Genomic DNA, 22,764 nt, shown 5'->3' with positions numbered 1-22,764 from the left:
TGCCTGTGTGCGTACCCCATTACACACAAACATTGATTGACTGAGCAAAGTACGTATTGAGAGGATAAAAAGTGAGGACAGAAAAGTGAAGACGGAAAAGTGAGAACGCAAATTGTGTTTGGCTGGAATGAGATGATGTATGATGATAAGAGGGCTCCTCACTTCACATGGGTGTGATTTCTTATATCATACTAGTAGCCGATTGTCGATGTGGTGAGGAGAGAGTTGCAACAGCAACATTTTCACACCTTACAACTTTCTTCAAATTTCATGTGACTTACAGTCTATAGTGTCTATAGAGACAACAAGGTTTAGTGTGTAGTGTACTGTGTACCCATACATTCAGGCTTTTGTCATGACACCCGAGGAGACAAGTTTCTGTATAGTTTATATGTATAGTGTATGTATAGTTTCACTATATAAATATTCCACTGTTACTTTCTTAGCTTACGCATGTTTCATGATAAATGCTTTTTATGTGATGTATTCCCATGCTTTGTTCTTGCTTAAATGTAAGTCGCTCTGGATTAAGAGCGTCTGCTAAATGCCTAAATTGTAAAATTGACAAGCAAATTTACACCCCTTTTCCAGCATGCTTGTGATATTGAACATGACACCAGAAAATAAATGTGCAGGTTCCTGCCTTTACACACAAATCTTGGTAGAAAAACTGTTTAATAGACTAGCCAGTTACATTTGAGTATTAAATGCAGGATTCTTTGTTGTAGTACACATGTGTATAGGCCTACACATCTATTAGCTGTATGCAGTACAACTAGGACTCACAGCAGCACAGCACATGCTCTGACTGCATTCAGTCCCCTTTAAGCCCCATGTTTCACAGTACTAAGATGTCCTTTCATGTCCAAATCTAAGTCCAAGTTACAACATTTTACTACTTTGGATGACAGTAGTCAGTCAAATGAAAGGGAAAAAGATCTCAGTTTAGACTCTTGCATGATCATGAGGCTTTGGACTTTTTTGAGCATGTCATCAAGGTCACGTTAAGGTCCCAAGCTATGATTATAATCACATGATGAAATTGTGAGTATAATGGTGTTAAGTCTTCAGGACTGTAAGATATTCAGATACAGTCAAACAGTATAAGTCTCTGCAGCCTTTGCATATTGCCAGACTTAATAGACACTCTTTCACCCTCTTGAGGCTCTCTGAGGTACAACACCATTACACAGTATACACTGTGATACTGTATGTACTGTACATCACTGCTTAAACAAAAGCTTCTAACTGTTCATATTACTGTCCTATTCTAATTGTTGTGTTTGTTCTATTCCATTTACAATTATTATATTTTATATTACAATGATTGTACACCACTTCTGAATGAATTTAGAGGAAAGACTAATACATTGACATACACAGTCCACAACAAATCAGCATGTAACAGGTTCACATTTACAAACACTTTCTGTGAGGGTACAATTCTTGTCTACTCAAGACTAATGGTCTTGATTTTAATTTGATCGGGCGACATCCCTTTGTGTTAACTATAAACACATGACAGACCACTTACTGATACTTGGTATGTGGCCAGGTTTAGACCTGGCTCATCAGGGAAGAGGACGCTCCTGCCATGCCATGCATGGTCCACCATGGGTACCATTGGGGGTACGATAGTCCTATCAGGAAGTCCATCCTTCTGTATGAAATAATTAATTATGCCTTCCTGCATTGGCTAGTGCTCAAATAATACCAAAAGCCCAGCCAGTGTACAGTAACTCTCCTTTAAACAATTGAGCATTAAGAGGATTTGAAATGATCCAGAAATTGTCTCCACCAGCCGAAGGCATGGGGAGAGTATGTTTTGCACTCCGTCCGTGTGTGCGTGCGTGTATGTGTACGTGCATGCATCCGTGCAATTTGCATGCGTCCATCCGTCTGTTACCAGCTAATCTCCGGCACCGTTAAAAGCTCTCGTAGCCTGCAGCTTTTATTGAGATAAATCGGGAAGTTCCGGATGATTGTTGACTACAAAACAATACTACAACATGACGTTGCGATATCATCCGCTCCCGACCGGATCATAAACCCGAAAAGGAATGCTGCCCAGGCTACTAAATAGGTAAAACAAAGGGGGGAAATGTAATTATCTGATAATTATCTGGTTTGGAGCCCTTGTACTCCATGAAATCAGGTTAGCACAACCATAATACAATACTTCAAAGAACAAACACAACACACAACACAGGGACAGGGAAAGAAGGAAGGAGTGGAGGAACAAAATTTGGAAAAGCTGATGATGGAGGGAACAAAATTATGCAAATCAAATGGGAAAGCAATACAGTATACAAGTATAAACTGGCATTTTCTGAGAAATCCAGTATAATGAAGGAGAGATGGATAAAATAACATTTGACTTTCAACTTAAGGAATAAAGAAAGGAGAGAAGAGTCAAATATTTGGAGGTTCCCTATGAGAAGGAGGTGAACTAAGAATGGCAGAGGACACACAACAGGGAAATGGTCTCCTCTCCAGCCCTTGGCTTCCATATTCCCAAGGTCAGTCATGCCTCATTTGACCTGCCACTGTACACAGGAGGCCCATAGAAATGCTTATATATTCCTCCTTAAATGGGGGCTTGCAAACCGCTAGTGTAAAAATGCAAAAGGAGATGACCCCAAACTGACCCCGTCTGGCTTAATCTGACCCCACCCTGCCAAAAAATAAAGCACCTTTCAAGACACACCAATGAAGCAAGATTTGATCCCTAATTTCAAATTAAAGATAACACGCGTTTAATGTTTGTGTTGGCACCGTTTGTTTTACATCACCTAATCAACATGAGTTAGACTTTAATATATTAGCGCCCCTCACTTCACACAGGTGTGATTTTTATTTTTTAAACACACATGCTAAAACAAACACTCTGTGCCATATACTGTACATATGTACTGACACCAACTTCTCTTCTCTGTCACCCCCTCTCTCTCGTCTGTCTTAGTCTCTCTCTCCCTCATATACACACACAGGGTGGGTAGTGGGCTGGTTGTTGATTTAGTGTTGCCAGGAGAGACAGGGGTTCCGCTGTGCTCCAGATGTTTCATAAACAACAAGGGGACTTCCTGGTTCCTGAAGAGGCTGAGAACTCTGTGTTCAAGGGGCTGCAATTCAGTGAGCTTGCGCGCGTGTGTGTGTATGTGTGTCCGTGCGTGCGTGCGTGCATGCGTGCTTCAGCATCTGCCTGCGTATGCTCTCATCTCTGAGGAGTGCTTGTGTGAAGACTGCAGCTTAATCTGCCTGTGTGTGCTCAACTCTGTCTCACTCTCTATAGTATTTATACACACACGCGCGCACGCACGCACACACGCACGCACGCACGCACGCACGCACGCATAAATTACTACTGAGAAATGTCTACTTTCTAAGCTAGGTCATAGAGAGAGGTAATACTGGAGCGAGTCCGAGTGGCCTACTTTGGGCCATTTTCCAGAGTCAGAATTCCAACTCTCTTCATTTTAACTTTGTGTACAGTGTGAGTGACTTTTATGGTTTTACAGGCAGAACCACACCTTCTTCTAGCATTTTCAAGCTATAACGCTATGGGATACACTCTCGACACAAGGCATGGATTAGGGACGGGTTCCACAATGAGGATATATTATGGAAATGGAAATATCCTTATGTAAAATCTCCAGATATGGTTTATAGAGAGGTCCTGTAGATAAAGTCTTACCAAGAGCAGGGTTGTGTACTGTCTGTTAAAACAAGGGAATTAGACAAACTAATTTGACAATGTTTTCACCCCATAGATAGCCTATTCTGTGCTGGTCACAATCCTTGGCTTAATTCTCATGAATTAACAAACTGCCATGAAACAGAAAGGTCTTCAACATCATCTTCTGATACAGTAAGATAATGTTCCTTTAAAGATGTAAAAAGCAGGCTTGATAAGCATGAGCATTAAGTCAAATCTCTTGTTGACATATTTAGTAGTAGCGTGCACACAGCAAGCACTGAGATGTTTGTGCATTCACCATTGTATTGTAAGTGCTTCACCTATACGCTTTTGCTTTGCTAACAAATACTGCTGAATAGAATAAGTTCTTCCTGGACTCATGTCAGAGTTTGAAAGATAATCCTGCTGCTTCTAGGCTACTGGGAGAGCAGAGACTTGTTCAGAGTTCATCTGTATGTCTGCTCAGACTGAGGCTTAAACTAAAGGCTCCACTGAGGACCCACCACTCTCAATTACTTTCTCAGATGACTTGAATATATTGTATGGGGCATTAAAACAAGAAATGGGGGCCAACAGAGATATCCAAAACATATATCATGTTAAAGAGTATTGTCACATCGTTGTGGGTTGTTTACACACAATAGGCCTATATAGGCTTTAATCTAGTTTAAAGCCTAGCAAACTACCGTAGTTAATCTATTTTGGACATAATTGAATAGAATATTCCCTCATGGTTAGATCTAGCACCTTTCGGAACTCTAGTTTACCTTTTCTGAAGTTTGGACGTCGGTACCCCAGGGTCCCTAATCGGTTATTCCACTCTCGTTGGGATGCAGATGTACATGCCCTCTGTTCACGCCGAGGGGACTCTGTTGTCTCCTATAGCCGCTATATGCATCTTTGAAACATCTCACCAACACTCAAGCGGCGCGCATACATACGTATGTAAAAAAGCCTCTCTCTCTCTCTCTCTCTCTCTCTCTCTCTCTCTCTCTCCCCCTCAATATAATGTGATCATAAACAATTCAACTAGTTTCATCTACTGTGAGCATAGGCTTTTTTACAATTTGAAATTGTAAAAAAGTGTTACAATCCAATTCAATTGAGTTTAGTTATTGCATATTTAGTATTATGGTTAAAACATTGAGAGCTTCTGCTCTGCTGTCTGCACTGCAGACAGTGACGCTGTGTTGTGGGGTAGCTGTGGAAACCCCTGCCAATGTCGACTAGTTGTCCGTCTGTCTGCCTGCGAAATGCAACGCACAGCCCAGGGAGGCCCTGAAATTTTGTCTAGCCCGGGGGCCCTTGGGAGGGTAATCCGGCCCTGATTGTGAGCATGTATTTCTGTGCTAGTATTCAGTGACATTGCTAACATAAACATTGCATTTGATAGGATCACTGGGATCAGTGAATATGGGGGTGGAATGTGAATGCAGAACCCGAAATGTCGCCTGATTCCCAAGTGAAGAACGCCAGTGGGTGACTTTCCCAAAAGCTTAGTGACATTATAAACCCTGAGCCTGCGATTCACTTAACAATACGCTGTTAGAGATCACGGTGCTAAATCTGTTTGGGAAACTCACCCCTGCTCTCTCTCACCTCACCAAGAAACCTGCCTCTTTATTTAACAGGTGGGTTTGGGATTTGGTTTTGTTTTTCTTTAGCAGCCTCTCCTGTTGTGTTGACCTTCTACACAGGATGCCGCTTTGTGCAAAACAAGTTTTTGGACAGTACACCTACAGATTTTGTCCAAACATCACGCAAATTGGTACACAGCCATTCAACGAAACAGGTCTTTCAGATTTCTCAGACTCCATCCTGATTGGCTAAGATTGGCTTCCAAAGTTCACAGGAGTGCTCAGTTTCAAACAAAATGCTGCAAATCATGAACACATCGTGTGCTTTCCGTGAAATTGTGCACGCACATTCCCACTAGGCCGAGGAAGAAATGCCACATGAACATTTTCAACTCAGCCTCATGGTGGCGCTATAACTGGCCGAAAAGTGTTTTTACCTCCTACTGCACGATTTGTGGATAACTTTCTATGCCAACTCCCTAGAGGCCAAGGAAAAATCTTTGCCTGGAATTTTTCACATCTGCTCTTTATAGCGCCACCAGGAGGCCGACATATGTAAAACACATTTTCTAATATTACTCCTTCAGATTTTATCCAAATTTCACGCAAATCGGTACACATGCTTTCCATAGTCATGTGATCATGTGATTTGTTTGATTTCTCATAAGTATCCATCCTGATTGGCTACGATTGGCTTCTAAAGTTTTCAGGACTAACCCGTTTGGTACCTGTTTTGTACAAATCGCCACAACTCCTCAATGCAGCGTCCGATTGCGGTGAAACTGTGCATGTCTATTCCCACTAGGCTGAGGAAGAAATGCCACTTGACAGTTTTCAAATCAGCCTCATGGTGGCGCTACAACAGGCCAAGTCGCGTCACACACACACACACACACCCCAAATAAACGTTTATATAAACTATAAACTACCTAAACTATAAAAAAGATTACAAAGAAAGGATTGCATTTTCATTGATGCCCCACGGTGATCACACCATACTGAAAGTTACAATTGTACACATACAGTACACTACACAAGTGTGTTTGATACAAATGGGCACACAAGCTCTTGAGAATAACAAACAGACAGACACTCATTAAGCAGCTGAACATGAGGGTGTATCAGTTGGGTCTTCAAAACTTAACTTAAAACACTCAATGGACCACTCTGAGCATTTCACTTCCTGCTAATAAAGCAGGCCTGCATTAAATTAATGAACAGGTAACCTAGTTTAGATCATTGTGAATGTAGCAGACAAGTAATCCTAAAATCCCATACAAAATAAATTAAAGTATGGCAAAAACTGTACATACTGTACATACACTATTATGTAAATATTATTCAGCAACCTTATGTAAAACCAAACATAGCCAATAATGTAGGCTTGGCTAATCATAAACAGAATCAGAACAAAAAACATACAGTAGCAAAGGTCGGCAGCACAATGAAACATTTGATCATCATCATCATCATCATCATCATCATCCTCGTCGTCATCATCAGAGAACAGAAGAACAACACAGCAAAACAACACCATCACTGCCATCTAGGTTATAAGTTTGAGGGTGAGAGGATGAATGAGGAGAGAGGGTAAACAGGAGAAAGTTCATTTTCATATATGTGTTTCATTTTGTTTTAAGCTTAATAACAAGACATGTATTCTGAATGTTTTTAAATGGCCCTGAAGAATTAAATTAACCTACTAGTTTTTGAAATAATTGTAATGCTTAATTCTCTTTCACTGAAGCAGAATAGAGATAATCTTACATAACTGAGATGAATCGGTTTTGAGAACGATGAACATATGTCAGAGGGCTGGAACACAGTGAAAATAAACTGTAAACCAATATACTAACTGTTAGTATATAACTTAGTGGAGTCATATGTAGGTGATTAGACAGTATGCAGTGAGACTAATCATGAAAGGAAGCTCCAGAACCATAAAGCTTCCAAATGTGACCCACCCTAACAAAATGGACACTTTCATTCATTGCAAAAGAAAACTACATTCTTACTGCATGCATTACAGACAGATATATTCTAATGGCTTTAAACATCCACTGTGGAGCTATTAAAAGTGCATTTTAAAGTGCATTCGGACTGTACAGGGCTGCCAGTGCATACTTCTTGCAATGTATGACACTTAGCCTATGTGAAACTGTCAAACCTCTAAATCTCAAATTCTCAATTATAGCTTTGGAAGAACAAGAGATTAACTGATAACTGTAATGTCCCATCTTTTTTTCTCTTCATCTGTCCATTTCTTTATCTTGTTCTCTATGGGTTAGGGGTGTTTCTTCTGTATGTATAGTGTTTTAGGTTGTCTGTTTTTATTGGACCCAGAATCTGAATAAACAAAGTTGATTGATTGATTGATTGATTGATTGATTGATTGATTGATTCTTCGTCACTAGGTGTCAAATACAGTATATGATGTCTGTCTCTTTCTTTCTTTCTTTCTTTCTTTCTTTCTTTCTTTGACCAGAGACCATCTCTCTGTGGGGGAGATGAGTGCAGAGATTAGAGGCTCATACAGGCCTCACACAGTTTCCCATGATGCAAAGCCACTATTAACCACACATGTTAATATGATAGGAGGCACAGTAACATAGATGATTAGTAACGTTAGTAATGTTGAATGAACTCACCACCTATCAGCTGCGTAAGAATAAGGGAGGCGTTCCGTCTCAGGGGGAGAGTCCTAGGAATACAGCGATCTAATCAGCACCTCTCAGTTAAAAAGTCGGGGCTTCACTGAGTGCGTTGCGTCGTGTTGTGTTTGGACGGCGTCAAAGAATTAACCGAGGCGAATGGGTGACGCTGTCCAGACGCAGTGCAAACACAACCGTCGGCAGAGGAGCACCCTTCATTGATTAAAAACGGAACATTCCCTGCGCTAACGATTACACGACGCTGACGGAGGCCTGATTGCTGCAGTGGAGCTTCGAAACTGCAGCGATCATAATACAAAAAAGATTATTTGGATCGCTTGGACAGCTGTCTGAAGTAGGAATTGGTATTTTCATTGCAAGTTTATAAACACCAGAAAAGAAAATAAGGTCCACACACTGGAATAAGCTCCAAAGCTTAACATTTATTTAAGGTTCCTTACACCATAGTGGACATAGTGAGGCTCTTCATCAGATAGGTTTATACACACCAACATAACTTCACTCAATTGTAAGTTATAGCGCTAGTTATAACTCCAATTCTCAGAACGAAATGTTTCACATGATATTTCACATGAACATATAGGCTGCCTGTATCATGCAAAGCAAAGCAAAGCAAAGTTTTTTGTTTACCCAGGGAAGTGGACTAAGCTCGAGATGCTTCGAACTCGCCTTCCGGTATCAAGACCGCTCGGCAAACCGTTCGGCCACCGCTGCCAACGTTTAGGTTTAGGATAATGTTTAGGGTTAGGTTTAGGGTTATTCATGTGCATTGAATAAAACTATCTAGGATTGAGTCAACATCGTCCGCTTGTAGACTGTAGACATCTTCACACGTAATGCTTTGGGAATTACAATAAACTAGATAAAGTGCCCCTCGGGGGGGCACAGGTCTCCACCAGGGCAGGTCAGGTTGTGGCCTCCTGGTGGCGCTATAATAGGCCAATGTGAAAAGGGTAGGGTTTGTTCTTACGCCTTGGATGGCAATTGGATGATTTGAGGCATTTTGTTCCAAAAATGTGTTTTGCTAAAATCCACCTGTTGGTGGCGCTATAGAACGCCAAAATCTCCTTGAGGGGGCGTCAAAATATGTGTCACGTGTTAGCGGCCGCTATACTTGTTGGCTTGTCTGGTTTGTTTACATTGAGCGACTATCCGGTGTGCTTGTATACGTTCTTTTTTTAAACTGACCTCACAATGGTGCAGACTTGCTCAGTAAATAAGTGCCACAGCAGGTCACGTCGAGGCAATGAGCCAGAAAACGGAATTCGATTTTCAGCTTTCCAGCATGGAGACAGCATCAAGGAACCCAGATTGACGAGTTTACAAAAAGACGTAGAATGGCTTGTATCTCGGCTGTACGGCGCACGGGTGCAGAGACATAACGTTCAACAAAGTATCTAAGCACAGCCGTGTTTGTTCTCAATATTTACAAAAACATACCACCGTCACTCTATTCTGAGTGATGTGGGCTAGAGTTTAAATTCCACAAGAAGGCCACCGCTAGCTTTTTCAACCATACCTATACGTATCCAATATTGAAAGCTTTTTGAAATCCTTATATACTGTATATAATACCCACACCTAACACCATCACACCAAAATTCAGAAACTAGTCACCAAAAGCCAAATCTTGCTGATTTCTTCTTTTTTCGTCCGCCCCCTCACTAATACCCTCCCAAGACCAAACAGTAGGGGTTAGACTGTTAGAGAGATTACTGCATCAAACCTTACACATTATGTGTTATGTTACCATGATGCAACACCATAATCAAACACACATGTTAATAAGTAGACTGGGGACACATGGCCAGACCTGCACAATTAATGTTGAAGGACCTTTTAAGTGTCTGAAGAAAGAAGCAGTTCTGATTATAAATCTCAGATAGGTTTCATGTGGTTCAGGTTTTCAAGGCTGCAAATCATGTTATGATGTTTGAGCCCCTCCTATGTCCAGCTTTGAGGGTTTGTGTAAACACAAACATTGAATGCCATTTGACAATGAATGGCCAGTTTTGAAAACATAATACAAAGATACATTTTTCAATAATTTAAAGAAAAACTACCAAGTATAATTTTGTTTTATTATTAAAGTGCTTTCACAACACTTTGTTTGGAGTCCAACTTGCAATATCCTCATGGCCCACCAGTGGGCCCAGGCCCACAGGTTTAGAATCACTGCATAACCTAAGTAATTTTTCCTTGAAAACCTTCTCCTGGACAGTAGAATCCTCTGTGTAACTTAAACTCTGATAACGTAATCAAATGGTCCATTTTTAAACTGTCAAGGTTGAAGGATGATTTGACAGTGTGGTTTTACAGTATGTGTTTGTTTTTAGCTGTAATGAGCTGTGACCTCCGTCACCTTGCAGCCTGTCTGTTCTGGCCTTCACTTGCTTTGCTTGAGAGCTTGTTTTTGACTAGATGTGCAAAACAAATACTGCTTTAAACACTGAGCTGCTGCTGAGAAGTTAGTGCTGCTGTTGCTCCTGCTGTGTGCGTACGTGCAATGTAGCAAATTATACTCATTGTAGTTTCTCGAGACAGACACACAATTTTCAAATGCTTCCACCTAACAATCTGTACATCAGAAGTGCAGAAAATCTGCAGAAAATACAGCAGGGGCTGTCGTCCGTCTTCTTTCCCTCCCCCCAGCCCCCCTCCCACCACACACACACACACACACACACACACACACACACACACTTCCTTTTGGCTTTGCACTCACATAAAAACTGTAAATTGTACTGCAACTAAAAAAAAATATCCTTCAATAAATTCGGCAAATCTCTGCATGTGCTTGGAAGTTGGAGGACTTGTCTGGCTTGAGTTGAGATTCTGCTCATTTTGAATCCCAACCAAACGTGTGCATAGAATGAACACACTTGCTTTCACAGAGACACAGTCATTGCCAAATACATTTTATGTGTTGCTGACCTAAACTTTCTCCAACATCAGCAATGGAGAAGCCACAGTTACACAACCACACATGTACAATGCACACACATCTCTGAATGCCATTATGGAGTCATTGCAGTTCCCCAAGTGTGTCTGAGAGTGTTCTAGTCTGGGTAAATGTGTAGTTAAAGGAGGTAAGTGTGATGCGTTGACCTTTCTGAAAAGGTGTGTGGGTGTACGACTGTACGTAAGTCTCAATACTTGGTGGGAGTCAGTGAGTGAGTTAGAGAGTGAGTTAGAGAGAGAGTGTGTGTGTGTGTGTGTGTGTGTGTGTGTGTGTGTGTGTGTGTGTGTGTGTGTGTGTGTGTGTGTGTGTGTGTGTGTGTGTGTGTGTGTGCGCGCGCCCGTGCTCACGTGCGTGCGTGCGTGCGTGCGTGCGTGCGTGCGTGCGTGCGTGCAAGAGGGAAGTATGTTTTCAGGTTCAGCCCTAACACCAGCAGACACCATGACCTCATAATCCCCACCCACCTCTCAACACTGCACTCAGGGTACAGCATGAACCTGCTCTCAGGGTACAAATTAAGGGAAAGCAAATGGTATGTGAGCTAGATGAGGTTCTTGCTCCATCCGATGGCATGGGCCCTTAACACTTTTCTTTCCAGGTTGTCACATTTTTTTTAATCTACGTAATTCCAAATCATGCCCAGAACACAGGGGAAAAAACTTAGTAGCTATCCTGTAATCTGCCAGCAATAAAGCTGTGTCAGTTCCAAACCATATAGGCCTACATCAAGAAACACTGAAGTACACTAGTATATTAATCTAGAATTGTCTAATTCTGGTTGAAATGCTGTGAATTGTATTTTTATACATTCAATGAATTTGACTGTTGTTGGCACACTGTACAGCAACACATATGGAAATAATTACATAAAATGAATTACAACATTATAGTTCTCAAGAAACTACAGTATAGGCCTAAATAAATAGATAAAAAATAATGGATAAGTTAAGAATCAAAGACCAACTCATATGATGATGTACCAAGGAAGGCAGTCATATAGTCAATTTGAATGGAACCTGAAAAATCTGACTGATACATCTTGATCATATGACTTATGTACCCATTTGTGAGAGTTTTGGACTGAATTAGTTGGAATAGTAGCCAAACATGTGTTTTGAAGAAAGGTTATAAAAATGTATTTTGGCACAAATGGCAACAAGGGTCTGTCTATGAGTAGAGTTGCATCATAGTAATCCAAGGAATCCATGGGAAATGGATTTTGATTGTAAAACCTACCGTTCAAAATAGGCCAGAACATGAAGAGCACGCTTATAGCACCACCATGAAGCTGATTCGAATTATGGGCAGTCCCCCTTCCTTGACCTACTGGCAGTGTGTGTGCACACCGCACATGTGTTACAGCATTCGGACACTGTTCATGATATTGTGCAAAACGGGCCCCTCCCGCAAACTTTGAAAGACAATCAGAAGGGCATCTGAAAACGTTTTGGACAAAATCTGTAGGAATCTAGAGGAAATATTTGGGGCAGAGCCTGGTTCTTCCTTCATTCTTCCGACCAACCAACTGACCGACTGACCGACCGACCGACAGACAGAGTGGGGGGGGGTGTGGGGGTGGGGTGGATGGCTGGATGGATGGATGGATCGATCGATCTAAGGCTTAGCCCTGTTCTCTTGTAGTGAGAATAAGAAGTCATCTGGCATCCAGATAAAACCACTGGCAGAAGGATGCAATTTGTCTCACCATTAAGGGGATTTCTGCTCCAGCAGCTAACAAGCGTATCATACTCATAGTTTATGAACATGATTTTGCCATAAAAGACTTTCAACGTTCCAATTTTACAGAAATCTAAATGGTGTCCGGCTTCGCCGGGAGAACCAACAAACACAATTGCATGTGTTCAGTTCACGTTTGGGTAGACTGGGATCACTGCCAGTTTTAGATGTTTTATAGCTGCTCATTGACTAACTATTATTGCTATATTTGTGTAATGGAATAATCCTCCTGCCTTTTGTCAGTAACACTCGCCCTTTTAAAGATAAACCTCTTTGTAATTATTGGTAAAGCTTTTTCCTCATTTTATCAAAGTTTTCCAGAACATCTTGCTTCATTTTTTATGATGCAATTGCCAAATAAGTGACATTTTCTTTAGTGAAACCCCTCTCTGTGTGTCAGGTGACAAAAAGCAGCTGGCGACATCACGTGTACTGGAAGAAACACGTGGATGTCTACATCCCCAAGACCAGTAGAGGTCACCGATGACGGGGTACATGGAGAAAGTGGGAACAGTCATAATGACTACAGTTAAAATTGGGAGACAATATAATAATAATAATAATAAAATATTACAAATAATAATTAATCATTTTAAAAAAACTGTAAGTAACCCTCTTTTTTACAGTGGGAGTTGTAAGACAGGAAGCATGAGACAGAGGGAAGAAGTGAGAATATAAAGACAATGAAAAAGAGTGAGAGACAAGTGAATGGTAGAGAGAAAGGTTCCCCTTCCTCTCTGGGTGGGCCTCAGAAGACAGTGAGAGCTAAATCACAGCTTTTATTTTGACTGATGTTATACACAGACCCTCGCACATGCACGTCCTAGGTCTGAGGATGTTTAGATGACCAACAGCAGCCATAAACCCCTGACTTATGCTCTCTGTACTTTATGATTTTGTTAGCAGTAAGCTCTCCTCGAAGGATGATTCCTGTATTATATACACACACACACACACACACACGCACACACACACACACACACACACACACACAGGTGTATTTCTGCAGCCTATTGGTCTTCTATTAATTAATTTATGTTATATACAGGTCATGCGTAAGTAAAAGTCATGGCTTACAAGAGGGGGTGGGAGGGGCATTTAGGCCTACTCCACCCAAAGCTGTTTAAATGTTGCATTTAATTGGGTTTTGTTTATTTTCTTGCTCTCACTTTCACTCCACACACACTGCTTCTAGGAAAGGATGGATGAAACGAGTAATGGCAAAAAGAGAAAGAGTGTCCCACAGCTGTGTTGCTTGTGTTGTTGTGTTTGGTGCCAAAAACAAAACAAAAAAATACAAGGAGCTCCCTCTGTGAATTATTTATCATCAGACTGTTTTCAGCAGCTCAGGCAGGTCCAGTAATCTGGATAATGTATCACTGGCCTATGCTTTGTCACATGCATATACGGCATGTTATTAGTACTGTAGCTTAAATACTAGTGATATGAGTAGTCAGAATCAGAGTCACAATCTGTTATTGGCAAGAATTTTGACATACATGGAATTTGACGTGGCGCTACAAAAGTAAAGAAATAAGTTAAAAGAGGAACACAAATATATACAATAAGGACAGACCAAGTGTGAGCTACAGTACAGTACATGTGAGTGTACATGAAATATGGCATGTCCCATCTAAGCTTTCGAGCTTTACAGTCCAAAGTTATACTCTGCTGTCAAATCAGAATGTCATGGACAGTATACTATACAACCTCCCCCCCACCATATCAAGCTCAACTACTCAGCGATGTGAATGATGGACCCTGGTCCCTGGAGCCAGGAAGATGATGCCAGGAGGATGATGATGCTGTCATGCAGCTGTTGGGTAGTGTGGGCAGAAGAGGTTTGTGTGCCTGTTACTTTCTTATGGTTCTGATTGTCTGAAGTCACTTCACAGTGGGGAGAACTGTGTTTGTGGACAGGATGATGGGTTTGGGAGATTATCTTTCCTGCTCACTTCCTGGCAATGGAATGGTTGCAGCCAAAGAGACACTGTAGAATCTAGTGGCTGACCGGAGGATGCGCTGCAGCGCCTGAGTGTCCTGATGGTGGCTGTGGTGAACCAGATGCCATAGAGCATGTGAGAACAGACTATGTTGGCGGCGTAGGACTAGACCTATGGCAGGCTGGAATTTATTCAGCTGCCACAGGACATCAGTAGTTATTCAGTAGTAGTGGTTGTTATTTTGCAGTTATCACAGTGCCTCATATTATTTTAATCGGTCAACATCTTAGTAATTATACTCAAATTGAAAGACAAAATCAGTTGTCAATTCCAACCCACTCCTTTTCTCTCAAACTTTACTTCTTCCTGGCACGTGACTTGTCAAAAATCACTCTTGATTCTCAGGTACTTCATGGGTAGCTAGACAGACAGAATCCATTGGATGAGGCAGTAACCTGATCTGTGTATCAGGCTAGCCCTGGCACAGAGCTGTAAAAGAGAATGTCAGGGCAGTTGAATGACAGATTAGAGAGCTAGTCTAAAGGAATGTCACAACACGTGCCACCCATTCAGGAAGCAGGTTGGCGTTCACTAAAGAGAAGTGTAGTCCAAAGGAAAAGTAGAGTAAAGTACAGTTGAATAGGATAGTACTGTAGATTAAAGTAGAGCCTTGAAAAAGGTAAGACCAAAACTCTTACTCTAAAGTAATAAACTAAAAACTAAAAACACAGTGAATGCCTTTAAATTGTCACCTCTAAAGATATACCGTCACATCAATGGATACAGATTATGTTGCTGTCCCAGCCATGACTGAAATACTGACGCTGATATGCTATGTGGGTAAAAGTTACATGCTGTACTTTCCAATATTTTACAATGTGCAGCATCTAGGATGCATCTGCATTATTCAGCATGTTACAGCAGATCCAAGGTTGTAAGGCTTTCCTTTAAATCATGACTGTGTATTTACAGAATGAGGTGATGCATTCTGGGGCCACTGTGGCCACATGCTCTTAGACCAGCTGCAGGCCCAATAATGACAGGAAAACTCCAGCTGGCACGCACGCATGCATGCACGCACGCACACACACACACACGCACGCATGTGTGTGTGTGTGTGTGTGTGTGTGTGCAATCTGTGTGCACGCGCACACACACACACACACACACACACACACACACACAAACACACACACAGTTCAGAGAGCGAAAAAATACAAGAAAGAAAAAAACACTTTCTGGGAGGGGCAAATGTCTTCACAATGCACTACAGTGTGTGGAGGGGGTTGTACAGGAGAGAGGGGAGACTGCATGTGCAGCGGTGCACCGTGCCAGTGGCGTTTTGGCAGGACGCAGCTGTAAGCTGAAGTGGGCAGACTGAGGATTGATTTCTCCTGCCAACAAATCCTGCTTTTTTGCCATTTAAAATGCGTAAGGAATGATGCAGATTCCTGCACCTCAGATAACAGTATGTTGGTTTGTACAGTGGAGTGTGTGCAAATGCGTTGGCCATGAGTGCATCTTGTTTTAGTTTCATTGGACCCAGGATCCAATGAAACCAAAACAAGCCCTGTGGGTTGACGCACACTCTCCTTTCATACATGATAATGGATAGACAGAACTTGGCATAAACATTTGTCCAGAAACATGGAGACATTTCTTCAACATTTTCATGAATTTTGGATGGTACTGTGTATTAGGTACTTGGCATCACACTTAGTTTCTTCCCTTTTTCCATTAATTCTTTCGTCTTCTATGAAAAATCGAATACAGCACCATCATGCTCTGGCACACAAAACTGATTTCTTTCCTCCCCCCTTTGGGAGACTTTTGTCTGGTGGTTACCATAGTAACAAGCAAACACAAAGAGACACGTGTGTGAGCTACGCATGTGACGCACTTTCTTCTTCTCTGACACACACACACACACACACACACACACACACACACACACACACACACACACACACACACACACACACACACACACACACACACACACACACACACACACACACACACACACACACACACACACACACACACACACACACACACACACAGCAAGCAGTCCAGCTGTGTGTGAATATGAATGAGGGCTGCAAGTTTGTAAATATTGTGCACAGTGCTCCATCTATTGGTACATTTGCGTATAAGCAATGTTAGCTTAGAGATTTAATAATTTACATGCCAATGTCATGTACCGCTTTCTGTGAAATAACATTATCAAGGAATATTTGTAGGTAAATGGTAAATGGTAAATGGTGCATTTATATAGCGCCTTTATCCAAGGCGCTTTACAGAGATTGTGCATTACATTCACCCATTCATACACCGATGGCAGCGGAAACCATGCAAGGCACCAACTAGCACATCGGGAGCAATTAGGGGTTCAGTGTCTTGCTCAAGGACACATCGACAGTAACTCTGGGGGAGCCCGGGTTCGAACTGGCAACCTTACGGTTACCATCCAGGCACTCTACCCCTGAGCCACCGCCGCCCCTAGGTACTTTTATGAGTATGTCAGTTTTAGACAAATTGAATCAAGAGCCGTACAAGAGCTGTATAGCACAAGGAGCTAGCAAGTAACAAGTATAGCTATCAGGCCTAGGAGAGACATTTTGGCTCTTACGTCATGTAAAATATAATGTATCATAGGGCACAGAGATGATGAACAACATAAGGTACTGGAAATAACGTTACAACCATTAAAGGTATATTCAGTAATTTCACTTAATTCAAATATCACTTCTTTTTTTGTTTTGTTGTGATAATCCTCCCTACTATAGAGTGTGCTGACCATATAAGGAGTTCCTCCCTGTCCCCAGTGAGCCCCTGGGGTCAAAAAACCTTAGATTTCGTTTTTGGCTAGGTGGCCAAGTGTTCATCCAATCAGGATGAGAGGGGCCTTCTGCCAATCATGTTCGAGCGGGGGCGGGCCTTGGTGTGTGTGCTGTTGGCCTGTGTGTTGCGTGTCCCCCCACTGTAGAGCGTGTGCATGTGCACATCTTGCTACCGGGGCGGACCGGGGGGGGGGGTTCCAAATCACCCAAATAACTGAATGCTCCTTTAAACAACTGAACTATAATAACATAATATGATTTATTTCTCACCTGTCAAAACTTCAACCACAACTACCGTAATTTCCGGACTATAAGCCGCACCTGAATATAAGCCGCACCAGCCAAATTTAGGGAAAATCCCATATACAAGCCGCACCGGACTATAAGCCGCACCGGACTATAAGCCGCAGCTACGTTAGCTCAGAGCCTGAGATGGCTCTGCGTTAGCTGCAAAAATCCATAGATAAGCCGCACCGTTGTATAAGCCGCAGGGTTCAAATCATGTGTAAAAAGCCGCGGCTTATAGTCCGGAAATTACGGTAAACCTAATATACATACTGTACCATGTCACAACTCACTATCTTCAACAGCAGCAACAACACAACACAGCCTATACAGTACTGTGTAACAAGTCACTCACTACCGTCAACAATAAACACAACATAACAGACACCCTGACATTCACATCAGCCTTCAGAGTCATTGCCAACTAGTCATTGAGTCTAACAACATGACAATGGAACATGAATGATGCTACACGCAATACAACAAGACAACAATACAGCAACATCTTGAATCACATACACAACATACTAAACACAATCATCATAATCAGGAGCAGCAGCAAAGAAAGGAAAACCGGTTCCTACCCTGAGATGTCTTCTTCCTGGCTCTACTCATTATAGACCCTCTCTCTAGAGTCTAGGTCATCCTCGGATGAGCCCTCCAGTGGCGTCTCCAGTCTTCTCCATCCTCCATATATCTGACCAGCTCGCCAGTACTTTCCTCCCCTGCATTTTTTTTTAGTATGTCCATGTGCACATAGGTATGTGTGGGACACCTTTGTGATCGATGCCCAATTGGCCATGTGTTGGTGTTGGGTCCTATAGCACAAGCTTGCTGGCTGAGAGCTCCCAGTGCTGATGGCAGTGACTGGCCAGCATCATCCTCCTGGCTCCAGGGACCAGGGTCCATCATTCACATCGCTGAGTGGTTGAGCTTGATATGGTGGGGGGGGGGGGGTTGTACATTCTGATTTCTGAGCCCTCCATGCAAGTGATTTCCTCATTTTAAGGTCTTACGTTGTGTTGACCGATGAGTCCGGGACTTTAATCAAGAGGAACACCCCTGCCAGGATGCCCCGACTGGGGTCATCAATGGCTCTTGTACCCTACATGGCTCCTACAGTCCGGAGTAGGTTGGGAGGGACAGCAAAAGCCTTGAAAGAAAGAAAGAAAGAAAGAAAGAAAGAAAGAAAGAAAGAAAGAAAGAAAGAAAGAAAGAAAGAAAGAAAGAAAGAGTCACATACCGTACATGTACACCGTACCCTTTCACTACTCACTACCAGACGCAACAATATACACAGCCTAGTATACAGGACAGGACTCTGCCACAACATACTCTCAGACCAGGTACAGTCACTGAACAGTCAATGCGGCCACAGTAAAGTCGGTTTACATTGGATAGTTGACACCCTGCTACAGTAAAGTTGGTTTACATTGGATAGTTTATATTCATTAGTATTTAGTAGGCTAATTACTATTCTATTCTATATTTGTACCTTGTTTTGAATAATTTCTCTTTAACAGCATGAACCCTATTCCAGAGCATTGAGAGAAAACATTCTGTGATAATAGGCCATCTACAAGCACACAACGGTCACAACCTGATGCGTTATGAGCTTGTAGATGGGCTATTTCCGTCAAAGAGATGTGGTGTACACATTCAGGAAAAAGGTGAGAACCAATAGATTCCTGGCAGGACACTGGTCAACTTGACAGATTGGTCTGTTGAGCTACTGTAGGCTACTTCAGTTTCCACTAGATGGTAGCAGAGTATTTTTTACAACAGGTTGTAACTTGTAGTAGTATGCACTAGGGCTAGGCAGTAGAAAAACGTTATCAATCAGCTTATGATCCTCTCTACTTCAGTGGTTGTGAGGTCAGAGGGCCCCTTGACGGGGTTCCAGCATAGTTATATATCATATAATAATAATAATTAATAATAATAATAATTTAAGGGTTCCAGAGGGTCCCTTGACATGAAAATGTTTTAAAGCTCTGCTCTACTCTCTCACTTTGTTGAGAGCTTTTTTATACTGTTTTTGTAGGCTATATGACATAACTTCAGAATATCATTGACAGCTAATGAGTAATTAAGTGATATAAAACGAAAAAACTAATAGTGACAGGTAGTGTAAATGTTCCAAATACAATACATAATAAGAAATATATATAAATGTGATAAACAAGAAAAAACTAAAAACTGTTAAACAGTGACAATTAAATGTTAAATAGACAAACAAAACAAAGACAACAGGACAAACACTCTTGCTCTCAAACTTCCCCAACAAGTTGTTGTTTTCTTTTTAAATGAAAAAAAAAACACTATTGTAAGAGCTGATGCTCTTTAATCAGAGGGGCTTACAGGTGATAATTAGACTATTATATGGGACAAAAGCACCTTGCAAGCACCTTACTGGCCTGTTAATTTCATCTTTAAAATAACACACTATGGCCCTCTGCATTTTGTTTGTAGCCTATAGTCGCCTAGACGGATACACATCAGAGATAAACCACAATTGAAACACGCACGCACGCGGCCACGCATGTGCACGCCTACACTACATTACACACACACACACACACACTGAGCTAATGATAAGCAGCAGCTGACTGTATTTTTTAGGGTAGGCCTATACTCTATTATACCCTTTTAATACTCTTCGACCGAAGCAGTTCGTGAAGATATTTAACTAATTTTGTTTTAACTCCCTGACAAGACGTGACAACACGGACGGGACAACTCTACGTCGTAGCCTACTTCCATCTTACTGTGTAATTATACGTTTCACCGTTTAATTAACCTAAAATAGCCTACAAAAAATAGTCTACACACCATTGCCGTGTGTAGTGTATGGAGGGAGGGGGGGGGGGGGCAAACCCTGAGTCCGTGAAGCTGCTGCCATGGGGGCTGCTGACTATAGTGGTCCTTACCTCATAGGTAGCTCTGGTCCATGCTTAAAGTGAATGGCACATCGAGTGGCAAAGCAACATTTAAAGTGAGTTTAACATTGTTTAATGCAATCAGATATAACTTTTCTGTGCGGATGTATGGGCTGTCAAGGCCAGGAAAGTAGTTTTTAGCCACTCAGTAGGTGTTCCTGCATAACTTCCTGGTTTGATGATGATGTCACGGGCATCGGGGCATACCCTCTTAGGACCCCCCCTCCCCTGGTGGCTGAAAAATAAATAAATAAAATGGTATTTTTTTTTGTCAATAATTGTAACTTCATATTTATATTTCTCATTTAATTCATGCTTTGTATTAAATGAACAGTTTTGCAACATCACATGATTGACAGGACTTAAATAAGTTCTCAACCTGCCGTGTGTCAGGACCGAAAATATCAGATCTACAAGCTCACAGGTTTGTGGGGGAACAAAGTCTGCTTAGGTTGATCTACAAGATCACAACAGGATGCATAACAAGTAACAACGCATTGTGAGCTGTAGGCCTATAGATCTGCAAAAGGTGATGATGATGAGATGAGATACTTTATTATTCCCGCAGGGAAATTGATACATTGCAGCAGCAAAATGTCAAATGTAAAAAATATATATATGTAAAAAAAGAATTAAAAGGTTTTTAACAGGCTACTTGTAAGTAACAGTATTTCTACATTGTGGTATTGTCACTAGTAAAAACAAATATATAGGCCTATATATCTGACCATTTTTCCATCACTGCCAGTGTTTTCTTTTATTTAAAAAAAATGAATTTCAAATACCAATGACAACTTCACAAGACAGAAGAGTGCAGGCACCATACAAATGTAATAAAAGCTCAGATACTTTTAAAGACATTGTTGTATCTCCAACACACATTCAGGGTCAGGTTCATATGCAACAACAGCAAGATTAAACTGTATGTAGCTGCAAAAATAAAGGAAACAAATAATTGAGGAACAGGCCTACTACACATATTTAAAAATGTCTTTACTGAGTGTTGAGTTTAGTTTGAAAAATTGCAAAAATAGTGACACTGGGGTTGATGTAGTTATGAAAAGTAGCCCCTAAGCCACTGTAGGCTAGTTGACACATTCACTGTCCAACAGTATAAGAACCAGGTATCTTGTGTGTGTAACCAGAATCCTGCAAAAATAACCTGCTCAATAAAATTATGCCGTAAAATATAAAACAAAACAACAACTAAAAGCATTAATCACCTTTGAATATCATCAATGTGAAGATGTTCTCTGTGTTTCTGTTTGTTTTGAAGGTCGGTAGAACAACAAAGACTGTAGGCTACAATTTTATTTGATGGCTCATTTGCATTTAAAAGTAAAAAAAGAAAATGCATTGTAGTTCCTTTGCCTCATTAAAACCAGTCTTATTCTTAGAATTTCTCTTTTGTTTCATTCTTTAAATAGACTAATCTCTCTCTTTGAGTATAGTGGTGTAATGATACGTGAGGGCATACTGCTAATACACATTTTGAGGGATATCACCCTATGTATATTCCAGAGTCGATTAAGCCAATCGGTTGTTACATTATAAATATTCACGAAAAGTTTAATGATCTTGATTAAAATGTAACTAATATGCATTTTACTCATATCAATGTAGCACATAGAAGAAATGTTGATATTGGTATTGTTGCATGCCCATCGATAATATAGCAATGCAATCGATTCTAATCTCTCATTCCCAGCAGTTCCATTATACTGTATAGTGTGTGATTTTTGGAACCTAGGTGCTGTCATGGAACCGGCGGACACTTTTTGGTTCCAGTTCCAAACCAACTGTTGGGGTTCTAACTTCTGCACCATTTAATTTTCACTGGAAACACTCTGAACGGGTTCAATATAGGCGGGAAAAATGAACTGAACTGGTTCAACCCTGGTGGAAAAGGGGCCACATGGTTCAGGAGGTAGAGTGGTTCCTGGTTCAATCCCAAAAGTGCATGTCCTTGAGCAAGACACCCCTATAACTGCTCCTGATGAGCAGGTTGGTGATGGTTTCCTCTGCTATGAATATGTGCGTGAATGGGTGACTGAGTGCAATGCACGCACGGATGCACGCAAGCACGCACACACACACACACACACACACACA

This window comes from Protomyctophum parallelum (assembly GCF_964188405.1).
Source record: "Protomyctophum parallelum genome assembly, chromosome: 3".
Lineage (NCBI taxonomy): Eukaryota > Metazoa > Chordata > Actinopteri > Myctophiformes > Myctophidae > Protomyctophum > Protomyctophum parallelum.
Note: the sequence above shows the minus strand (reverse complement) of the source record.